Raw genomic sequence first — 12390 nt, 5'->3', positions numbered from 1 at the left:
TTCAAAGTCAGGTTACCATTTTTGCATTCGTATATCATGAGGCTAACACGATGATACTTTTATGCCCAAGGAAGTCGAGAAAATTTCCAATCCGAAAATTGCCTTGACCGGCACTTGGAATCGAACCCAGCCACCCTCAGCATGGCCATGCTTTGTAGCCGCGCGTCTTACCGCACGGCTAAGGAGGACCCGTATTTTATACTATTAACAATATTTTCTTTTTTGTATACTTGATACAGCTCATGATTCATGCGTCTGCGCCACACACCATTTTCCAGTTTCCCTCCGAGTATTGTACGCAGCACTTTTCGCTCGAAAACCCCGAAAGCTCTCCGGTCCGCCTCTTTTAATGTCCATGCTTCATGTCCATTAAGGGCCACTGGTAGAAAAAGTTTTGTATAGAGCAAATTTCATTTCTGTCTGCATGTTGCGGGACCTAAGCTGGTTACGTAATCCGTAAAAGGCCCTATTCGCAGCAGCAATACGTCTTTTCATTTCACGGGAAACGCCATTGTCACAAGTCACAAGCGTTCCAAAGTAAACAAATTCTTCAACAACTTTAAACACATCCCCATCAAGCACTACCTCAGCACCAACACCACTAGGTCTTTCTCTATCTCTACCTGCCACCATTTACTTTGTCTTGGCAGAGTTAATGGTTAAGCCTATCCTCGCCCTCTCCCTTTTTAGTGGGACAAAAACCTCCACTACTGCTCTGCGATCGATTCCAATAAGGTCGATGTCGTCCGCAAAGCCCAGGAGCATATGCAACCGTGTGATGATAGTGCCGTTCCTTTGCACGCCAGATCTCCCAATAGCGCCCTTGAGTGCAATGTTGAACAATAAATTCGAAAGTGCATCACCCTGACATTTCGTCGGCAATCCGAATACTTGATTCCGAGCCATCCAGCGTTACTCGTATCAGTCTCATCAGTTTCACCGGAAAACCATATTCGGACATTATCTGCCACAAATCTTTTCTTTTCACTAAATCGTACGCTGCTTTGAAATCAATGAACAGATGGTGAGTCTGCAAGTTCTGCAAGTCTGAATAATGTGGTGGATTGATTGATGCAGCTGTTCACTTCCGTATTTGAGAAGCTCGACTGGGATCGCGTCCTTTCCAGCAGCTTTACTGTTTTTCAGCTCATTTGAATCCTTCTTTACCTCGTCCAGCGTTGGTGGCTCCACAGCTTGACCGTCGCCGACTATGGCCATCTTGCTCCTTAATACATTAGTATTCCTAGTAAAACTCCTGGAGATATTTCCGGAAGAATTCCTGGGGGTGAATGGATTTGATTTAAAAAATTCTATGTGAGATCCGAAATGAGTTCAGTGGAAATTTCTAGATAATTCTCAAAGTAAGTTCTTGGAGGAATTTCTGGAGGAACTCCAGGGAGAATTTCAGAGAAAATTCCTAGAGAATAAACTGGCGGACATTCAACTGGACTATTTGTAATAAAAGCTAAATAATCCCCAGGTACATTTCTGAAGGAAGTCACGAAGAAATTTTGTAATAGCTCCTTTAGAATTTCTGAATTCCACAGAAATTTTCAGAGGATTTGGAGGAATTGCTTCAGGAACTTCCGGAAAAATTTTGCAGGAATCTCCGATGGAATTATCTGAGAGACTTCCGGAAGAACTCCCTGAGGAACTTCCGAAGAAATTCTTGGAGAAAAATTCCGAAGAAATTCTTGAAGAAACTGTATGAGGAAATTCTGGAGGAATTTTCATTGAACTTTTGTAGGAATTCAGGAAAGAACTCTTGGAGAAACTTTCCGAGGAATTCATTGTGAAATTTCAAGAGGAATCCCTGAAGGGTCTTCCGAAGGAATCCCTGGAGGAACTTCAAGATGAATTCTTGGATAAACTTTTGGAGCAATTTCTGGATAAGCTTCCGGAGTTATTTTTAAGGAACTTGGAGGAACTGATTGAATGTATGGAGGACCTTGCGATGGAATTCCTGGAGGAACTTCCGAAAAAAATCTTGAAGAATCTTTCTTAAGAATTCTTGGAGAAATTTGTTGGAACTTTTATAGGAATTCCAAGAGAAGCTACCCGAAGAATTGCTGACAAAACTTCAAAACTGATTCCTGGTGAAACTTCTTAAGGAATTCCTGGAGGAACTTCCGGAGGAAATTTCTGGAGGAACTTCCTGAAGAATTCCTGGAGGAACTTCCAGTGAAATTCATGGAGGAACTCCTGGAGAAATAACTGTAGGAACTTCAGGAATAAAGTCCTGGAGGAATTCCCAGACAAACTTTCGAAGGAACTTTTGGATGAAATTCCGCATGAACTCCTGGAGGAATCTCCCAGTCAACACAAAATCGTATATGATGCAATATAAGATGCTAAAATGGAGGCGATATGCGTACATATTGTATGTGGAAGTACCTATATGGCCTCCACTTTAGCATCTTATTAGACATCATATACGATCTTGCGTTGACTGGCCCTGGATGAATTTTTTGAGAAACTTTTTAGAGGAATTCCTGGAGAAACTTCAGAAGGAATTCCTGAAGAATTGACCACAAGAATATTATCATCAATTTCCCAACGAACTCGTTGAGGAACTTCCGAAGAATCTCCGATTTTGGTGTTCAAAGTATGTTCTACCTTCGAACGTTGCACCAAGAATTCCTTCGAAAATTTCTCCAGAAATTCTTTTAAGAAGGTTTTAGAAGCTTCCAAGATTTATCATAATGGCGTAAAGAAAGTTTATTTTCAGAACGTAAAAACTAAAATTCCGGGCAAAATATTCAATTTGGTGGGTCATGTGCTCTAACTCCGCCAATGATTGTAACCTCCGTAATATCAAAATATGATAACGAAACTAAAAGATTTAATATTATACATTAAGGAGATGATTTTCGGTGTTTCGAATGTGTTAACTCCTCCTAATTATGTAAGATTCTACTGTTCCATCAAATAAGAAGAGATTGATTAACTGTTTAATCAAACCGCGACATTGTCGCCACAGTTCCGATTGTGACAGATTTATGGTCAGTGATGAGACCCGAGTTTGAGCTCGCGTGCTTCATTGCCGAATGGTGGAAGCGAACCTCACATGCGAGTCCTAATTAGATTGTTATTAGCGATCTCTCGTTTGAGTTGACTGCGTAGCAAACTTGATCTGGTTTTCTTGCTTGCGCTTCAAGTGCAAAACGGTCTGGTTCGTGGAAGATGGGTGTGGCTTCGCACATGTTCGGCGTTCATAAATGCACTACACTGAGACTTGAGACGATGGTGCTCTACTGGGTGAGGTTGGTCGGGATTTTCTTATGGCTTTGAACACTACCAGATCACGTCGTCGCGTTGGCTGCCGGTCAGTGCAAAACTGTAGGCTAATTAAATGGAATTGATTTCAACGATGATCGTTGCTGATTATGGGGAATCGTACCGGTGCGGTTAGCAAACATTATCGAATGGGGATGTAGTTAGAACATTACTGCACACAGCGGCAGTATGTTTGTGGTTTGCGGCGTATAAACTACGCTTTTGAAGTACCGCGATTATTGAAAACACTCTCTTATAATAGCTTCACTCTCAGAGCAAGGGCGATCCGAAGTGTTTACTGTTTATGTTTGGGTATAGTCTCGGAAATATTTAGTTTGCACTGGATTGACTTGCTCTAAATTGAAGAAAGAATCTTAGCGTGATTTTTGAATAGATTATAAGCTTACAAGAGTGGTTCTCCTCATTTGCTTTTATTCTGCTAATTATTAAGCCTGTTTGGTAATTTTTGATACAATTTCATCTCCGGTACAATACAATACACGTAATTACCTTCCGAAATGTGTATTTTTAAAGTTGTTCATAGATATTTAAGATAATTTATTATCGAGCAGTACTACAACTAACAGAAGTATATTTCATAATTATTCACCAGAATCAACGTATTTGAGGAATAAAAAATCTCACAAACAATGCTTCTCTCAAAATTATATTTATGTTTGAATTATATTTAGTTTGAGTAATTGATTTGGAAGTTTATTGATAATATTATTCAATTACCATCTAGGTAAATAGAGCGACGTCTAATTTATTCTTTTTTTTTAAATTCTTTGTTATCGTGGTTTTATATAAATAAATAACAAGTTTATCTAACCCCACTACTCCTTCAGCGATTGTTCAAAATATCCCTCCAGATTCAAGGCAGGCCTCACGGAGTGCATTTATCAATTTTCAATCTGCACATGATGTAGAAGACATACCATAGCCGAGGGCCTTGTTGGACACCCTGAACTTTACAACAGAAAATTCAATTTTTAACCAAAATTATAGCCTTCTAGTAGTACTTGTTTGTACAAGAAATGGCAGAGAAAGGTAACAGATTTCGCCTTTCACTTGTCAGATAATTTAGTCGCAATTAGGGTACGCAATAATTACCATCGATTCGACAATCACGACTGCGTCACTGATTCGCAAAGGTGGAGATTACACGATATGCACATTGAACATAAACAAATTGCCGATAATGATAAAGCCGCAGGGCCCTAAAAAGGAACCTGCCACAAGTAAGAGTACGCAAACTGGTTCACCCAAAACCAGAAACCGTCCTGTATGGGAGAATTTTCCGAACAATCGTCGATCGATCGGTCGCATGTTGCGTGATCGTTTAGTGCACCGACCGGGGGCACGCGTCCACCCTAAATATCACGCGTCGAGTTATTCGCAACTTTAATTAAAATGTTGTCTATCCGCGGTGAAGTGTGTATGAATAATCGTGGGGGGCGCTACATGGCTCCCGGTGCCATATTTCAAGCATTCGCATACCCACTCCTATCTAATTGTGGCCAAAGCAAATCAGCTCCATTGGCACCGCACTGTGCTGCAGCGCACTTCGAGAACCGAACGACCGAGCAACCATGTACCGCTGTAGAACAATCGACGATCGTCGCCATCGGGAGGCGGTTCTAATCTAAATCCTAAATTACGTGTGCGTGCATTCGAGTACATGCGCCTGGCCCGCGCCCCCCGTCAGTGGTGGTGGCTAAGTGGATTCCTGTCTTCTCTAAGCTCCAAACTCCGCAAGTTGCAAATGCAATTAAATGTTGCGACCGTAAACGTTGCCGCCACCGCCGCCGCCGCTTGCTTGGTACAGATCCGAAGACAGGAACATTAATAATGGCGTAAAGTGAAACTCTGTGAACCGCCTGGGTACTTGCTTGGGTCAAGTTTCGCTTTTGCAGCAGTGGTTCGGATCTGGTGAACGGAATCACGCGCGCACTCACACACACGGTGGCTAATGATCTTAGAAGGAGAACAAGTACGGCAACGAATGATCCCGAGATCTACGCGAAGTTATTGCTGTCGATCGGACGTTAAACAGTTGTTAATTACTGCAAGTGCACGCATAAACGGAATGGTTATGATCATTGCCAACCATCAGCCGAATCGATTGGACCAATTCCGGAGGCCAGCTGGAGATGGCTTTCGTAAACAACATTGAAGCGGGACGGTTTGTAAAAGCAAAACGTGCTAACGATGCTGAAATATTCGATTTGAATGTTGACATAATTAAGATAAAAGTGGATTGGATCTACCTACAGGTTCTTCAGTACAATGTTTTAACAGAAATAGAGAAATGTTCCTCAATGGGCTGCGATTTCGTGATTGGTATTTTTCAAAGCGTTAAATGCTGAAGTTGTAAAAACACTAACTACAACGACTTATTTACATGTTGTTAGGGGTGATTCAAATATGACGTCCACTACATTTTTGAGATTTTTAGACCCATATCCCCCTCGTCGCGCTTTTTTGCATACCGAATGTACGCACTGTCACAAAATCTTCAACCCCCCTCCCCCTCAAACTGTGGACGTCATTTTTGAACAACGCCTTACAATGCTAATATCATCTAACAAACTTAGACGTATATTCAAGAAAGAACAGATTAGATAGTTGCATTAGGTTAGGATACAGTAGGCATGAAGATTTTTATATTAGAAAGCGAGCGATTTTGGTGACAATATAAATGCTTGCTTCTATACTAAGCAGCCATATGAAAGGGAAGAGAAGAGTATCAGTATGGAATCTTCACTATCACGAACACGTACGTTTAAGTTTGGAATATGATAATGTCATCAGTGTTGTGCTGACGATAATGATAGCAGTTTTGATTTGAAAGCTTTTCAGGTGATTTATTTTAATATTTATCCCATCCAAATACAATCTGAATACAAATGAATCATTTGTTTGAGAAACTACATATATCCATTTTACACAATTTCGAGAAAACAACAAAAAACTGTTTTTGAACAAATTGTCATTTTATTCGTATTTTTTGCCAGAATACGTATTTCAGGACGAGGATTAAGAATATATAAAAATCTCATTTAGGCCAAAAATGTTACATATACAGTTTCTCAAACAAACGATTCAATTCAAATTCAAATTTAAGTTCAGGATAAGCTTCGGCCTATCCAAATCCAATGCAAATCCAATCTAAGTCCATTATAAGTTGATCCAAATCTCTTTTCAAATCAAAGGCCAATCAAAATCTCATCCCAATTCAATCCAAATCCAATTCAAATCCGATCCAAATTCAATTAAAATTTTTGTCCAAATCCAATCCAATCCAAATCTAGCCAAATATACTCATTCAAATCGAAGATGGCAAGAAGCAACAAGATAACCGAGCCAAAAACTTTTCATACATCTCACCGGAGACTCCGAAATCACAAAAACTCAAGCATTAATACTATTTTTGAAGGTTTTTGTTAATCGTGTATCGAGAATGTAAATTTAAAAAAGGAACACACACCTCAGTTACTCGGCAACACCATCTGTATTTGTTGTTTTTTCTGCAACAAGATTGATTCGTGATTTCTGTTTAGACATATTTTTCTGATAGCTCCTTACTTTTTCTTCAAAACTCTGTTCTTCTCCTCCACGATAACAAGTCGTTCCATAGAATTAATAACTCGTTCCATATCCAATGCGTAATCATGATAATGGACCAAATGCTTGTCGCGAGTTTTCCTTGGATTTTTGTTAGTTAGGTGTATTTGCTGATCGATGTCGACATTTCCCAATTCAATTTCTCTACCAACATCAATTTCTTTACCCTCATATTCGTGGTCCAAATCCATTGGAGTTGCTTCTTCGATGGATGAAACATCTATTTCCATCGGAGTTGATATTATTGCTGGTGGACTAGCCGGGAAAAGCGATGAAGCTGTACTTTGCTATCATTATAAGAACAAACATCACATTTCTGTGATTTGTAAAATCAAATGCTTCTAGCAGATTTGACTGAGTTCTTATTGATACCCGGATTTGCAAACTATAGATCCAGGGTCTCACATCTCCAAACATAATTTAATATACGCATTTCATTAAATGAAAATAATATGCCCATCGCCATGTATGAGTTGTTTGCATGGTGCTATGGCTCAGCTGTTATTGTTTTTTTGACATTTCTTCAAAAGATGATCGACTAAAATTTAATCTTAATCTAATCCAAATCCAATCTAAAGTCAATCAAAATTGCAATTCAAATGCAGGTCCAATTTTTTTTCTTCTTTATTAAAGAGGCTTTCAGTCCATGGCTGGTTTACCTCTGTCCAAGTCGAAATCTCATCTCAATCCAAATCCAATTAAAATGCAATCCAAATTTAATCCTTATTTAGTTCAAGTTAAATCCAATCAAAATTCAAGTCCAATTCAATCCAAATTCAATACAAATCCAGTCCAAATCCAATCCAATACAAATCCAAATTTATCCTAAATTTACTCATAATTCAATGCAAATCCAATCCAAATGCTAATTCAAATCCAGATTCAATGGATATTTCATCTCAACCCAAATTAAATTCAAATCTAATCCAAATTTAATCAAAATCCAGTCCCAGTCAAATCCAATCAAAATCTAACCAAATCCAAATAAATACTCATCTAGATCTAATCTTAATCCATTCCAAATTTAATCTGAATTCTATCCAAATTCACTGCAAATCGAATCCGAGTCCAATCTAAATTTAATACAAATCCAATCCAACCCAAATCTAGCCAAACCCAATTACTCATGCAAATCTTCTTATTCTTATTCTTCTTTTATGGCTCTACGTGCCAACTGGAACTTGGCCTGCTTTAACTTAGTGCTCTATTAGCATTCCCACAGTTATTAATTGAAAGCTATCTATGCCCGCCAATGCATGAGTATGTATCTCATGTGGCAAGTACAATGGATACACTATGCCCAGGGAGTCAAAAATGATTCCCACCAAAATACATCCTGGACCGGACCGAGAACCGAGCTTGCCATCTCCGGACTGGCAATTCTACGCCTCTGCACGCAAGGCCAACTGGAGATCCCTAAGGATCTTTCATCCAATCCAAATTTAACCTGAATCTTATCATAATTCAATGCAAATCCAATCCAAATGCCAATTCAAATCCAGATCCAATGGAAACTTCATCCCAATCCAAATCCAAATTAATTCAAATGCAATCGAAATTTAATCCAAATCCAATCCAATCCAATTCTAGCCAATTCAATTACTCATTCAAATCTTTATGCAATCCAAATGTAATCTGAACAAAATCCAAATTTAATCCAAATCCCAATTCAAATCCAGATCCAATGAAAATATTATTCCAATAAGGGACCAGTCAAAACGAAAAATGCAAGAGATGGCGTTTTTTCAATGGTAGTAAAATCAAAATTTCATCACTATAAAACTAATAGGGTGGGTGTACCAATTGTCACCATACATAAGAACAACTATTTTTTTTTTAAATAAGTAAAAGGCATGTGGGTGAACTTTATATATCAAGGGAAAGGTTTTACTTCCTGCTCCTTAGAGCAGCTGTGAAAACCACAATAAAATTTGTTATTACCCTCAAAGTTAATTAATCCATAATAGGAACGCATGCACCAGTTGTGGCACTATTCTTAATTTTGGTTCCTTATTTGGAAAATCCCATTGTTTTCTTATGGGACTGGCCAAATATGGACCACTAGTGCCACAACTGGTGCAAAGGACGTCAAAAATTAAGCAAAATCAATGTTTACAATTATGCTTTGCTTGTTTTGGAGGAGATCAAAGGTGTTATCGTATCATATGAATATGCTTTATCGATATGAACTATTATATATTAGCCATTTGGCATATAAAGCACTAGTGTGACAACTGGTGCTATAGCCACAACTGGTACATCTAGCCTAATGATTGCAAACTAAGTGCATGAGATAATCTTTTCACCTCATACTTCATACTTTATCACCACTTTCTTCTAAAACACCATCTTTTTCCATAAATTTGCAAAATACCTGGTTTTTCCATAGATTTTATCGATTTCCGAATAACATTCTTCCATGAGCTCATGGTGAAAATTGTGAGAATCTCAAAACATAGAGTAGCAGGTTTAACAACACAGATAGAAATGCCGGTATCGCCACTCAGTGACGAGTACCGTAAACATGGTGCACGGAAGGTTGTTGTCTACACTTTTTAGGGCTGCTGCACACTGGAAGTAAATGTCATCGAAATAAACAGTCGGTCTCTCATACAATACAAATCCAATTACAAACCAGTTCAAATCCAATGAACCTCTCTAAATCTAATGTCAAATCCAATATCGAGATCCAAATTGAAAATTCAATCTTTAAATATGATTTTGTTAGAATATATTTTCTAATTTAGTATCAAACTTTAATATTTTGTTTATGTTTTTTTCTTTTTGCAAATTACTGTCACCCGTAGACCCAACTACCCTTTCGTCAGGGAGTCTACCGTGGACGCTAGCATATATCCACTCCACTTTATTTGCCTCTATTTTACCCTTATATTTACCTGATTGTTTTCTCTATATCACTTCTTCCGGCGAGCACTAGCAAAATCTGCAGATAGAAATTGGATTTCTGTCAAAAGTAATCTTGCTCTGCGAGCAGGATTATTCGATAATAATAAGGTACCAGTCAAAACGATTAATGCAAGAGATGGCGATTTTTCAATGGTAGTAAAATCGAAATTTCATCACTATTAGACTACTAATCAGTGCAAACTAAGTGCAGGAGACAATCTTCTCACCTCATACTTCATTCCTTATCACTACTTTCTTCTAAAATACCACCATTTTCCATAAATTTGCAAAATACTTGATTTCCCCATACATTTTATCGATTTCCAACTACCATTCTTCCATGAGCTCATGGTGCAAATTGTGAAAATCTCAGAACATAGAGTAGCAGGCTTAACAACACAGATAGAAACGCCGGTATCGACACTCAGTGACGAGTACCGTAAACATGGTGCACGGAAGGTTGTTGTCTACACTTTTTACGGCTGCTGCACCCTGGAAGTAAATTTCATCGAAGTAAACAGTCGGTGCCCAAATCCTGAAAACATATGTAAAAATACAAGGGGAAAAAATCCGCGGACCAAATTCCTGAGGTGTGAAGCTACCTTAATGCTAGGAGTTTCTTCTGAAATTCCTTATCTTTCAATAGTCCAACATAGAAAACATAACAACATTTTGCTCCTGAAGTTCCTCCAGGAATTCCCCCGCAGATTTCATCTCTACTTGTTCCTTGAGGAAATTCTGCGAAAAGTCCTTGTGGATTTTTTCCGGAAGTTCCATGAAGGATTCCTCAGAAAGTTCCTTGAAGGATTCATCCGAAGGTTTCTTTAGGATTTCCTCCGAAAGTTCCTTCAGGATTGTCTCCAGAAGTTCCTTCGGGATTTCCTCCGGAAGTTCCTTCAGGAATTCCTCCGGAAGTTCCTCCAGAAATTCCTCATTAAGTTCCTCCGGAAGCTCCACCAGGAACTCCTCCGGAAGTTCCTTAAGGAAATCCTCCGAAACTTCATTAGGAATTCCTCCATTAATTCATCCAGGAATTTCTTCGAAAAACTTCCTGCTTCCTGGAGGAGCTTCCGTAAGCATTTCTGTTTTAGCTTCCAGTGAAACTCGTGAAGGACTTCCAGGGGAATTCCTGGAGGATTTTGCGGAGTATTTTTGGAAGAATTTCCGGTAGAACTCCTCCAAGAACTTTCGGAAGAGCTCTTGCACTGAGGAATTCCTCAAGGAACTTTCGGAAGAATTCCTCAAGGAACTTCCGGAGGAATTCCTCAAAGAACTTCCGGAGGAATTTTTCAAGGAACTTCCGGAGGAATTCTTCAAGGAACTTCCGGAGGAATTCCTTAAAGACCTTCCGGAAGAATTCCTCAATAAACTTCCAGAGGAGCTCCTAAAGGATCTTCCGGAGGAATCCCTCAAGGAACTTCCGGTAGAATTCTTCGAGGAACTTTCGGAGGAATTCTTTAAAGAATTTCCGGAGGAATACCTCAAAGAAGTTTCAGAAGAATTCCTCCAAATTAATTCCTGGAGCATCTTCCAGAGAAAATCCTGGAACAGTATTTAAAGATATTCCTAGAAGATTTTCAAAGGAAATCATCTCGAAGGGATCTCTTGGAAAAAAAATTGGAGGAATACCTGAAAGATATCGCCAATGAATGCATACAAGAATTCAAGAAAGAATTACTGGACTTAAATTCTGAAACGCACGAAAGAGTTTTTGGAAGAATTTCAAAAGAAATTCTGCATATTATTTAAGAAAGAATTCTATTCGGTATTCCTCAAATATATTTTTCTGACAATTCTTAGCGGATTTTGTGAACGGGTTTCAAGGGGAATTCCCAAACTAATTCCATCCACCCACCTAATTTAGGACACAATCTGTGAGGAAAACCCTGAATGAACTTATGAATAACTTTCCTAACAATTATTTTTAAAACTGAATCTAGACAACAGTACCGGATTAATTTCATTTAAAACTACAATAACAAATATAACGAAATTCCTGGAAAAAAAATTTCAACGCGCATTTTATTTGAATAACAGACAGTTTCGTTTTTCCCTCCTGCTTGTTTATTCCGCCCAGTCCCACCCACTCACATGGTTTTGACAGTTGAAGTACAGTTGTATTGGTGAACCCGTTGCGAAACCGTGAAACAACACAGTGCGAACCCGACAGCTTTGGGGTTGGAACTAGTGCGAACCTAGTTCCAACCTGGGTGGTGCGGATAGAATCGATTTGGTTGTCAAACTGAAGCCAAATGTTTCTATTGTGCCGGAGCCAAACATTGAAGATTGTGGTTATGTACGTTTTAGATCTTATATTGAGAAGTATTGTTATTATTTGGGAAAAATATAAAAATAATCTTAGTTTGAGTTTTGTATTCCTTGTAACAAATATTTTCACATTATATTTCGAGTGGAAAATTAGTAGGAATGCAATTAAAAAGCACTCGTTACAAAATTTCGTGAGATTAAACAGCTCACTGAAGCAGGAATGTATGTAAACCATCATAAAGTCACGTAGAGTCTCGCGCATTTGAGCGCCCTCATGCAGCATGGAAAGAGGAATTCGAAGAGCGGGAAATG

General features: G+C 38.7%; 1 protein-coding gene across 4 annotated transcripts in view; it reads left to right on the top strand.

The window, feature by feature from the left end:
• The window catches only part of LOC134212215 (cGMP-dependent protein kinase, isozyme 2 forms cD4/T1/T3A/T3B-like), a 617973-nt gene that overhangs the window by 106340 nt on the left and 499243 nt on the right, over positions 1 to 12390 (top strand). The window lies entirely within an intron of this gene.

This window comes from Armigeres subalbatus, chromosome 2 (genome assembly GCF_024139115.2).
Source record: "Armigeres subalbatus isolate Guangzhou_Male chromosome 2, GZ_Asu_2, whole genome shotgun sequence".
NCBI classification, from domain to species: Eukaryota; Metazoa; Arthropoda; class Insecta; order Diptera; family Culicidae; genus Armigeres; species Armigeres subalbatus.
Note: the sequence above shows the minus strand (reverse complement) of the source record. Positions and strands in the feature narration are given on the sequence as shown.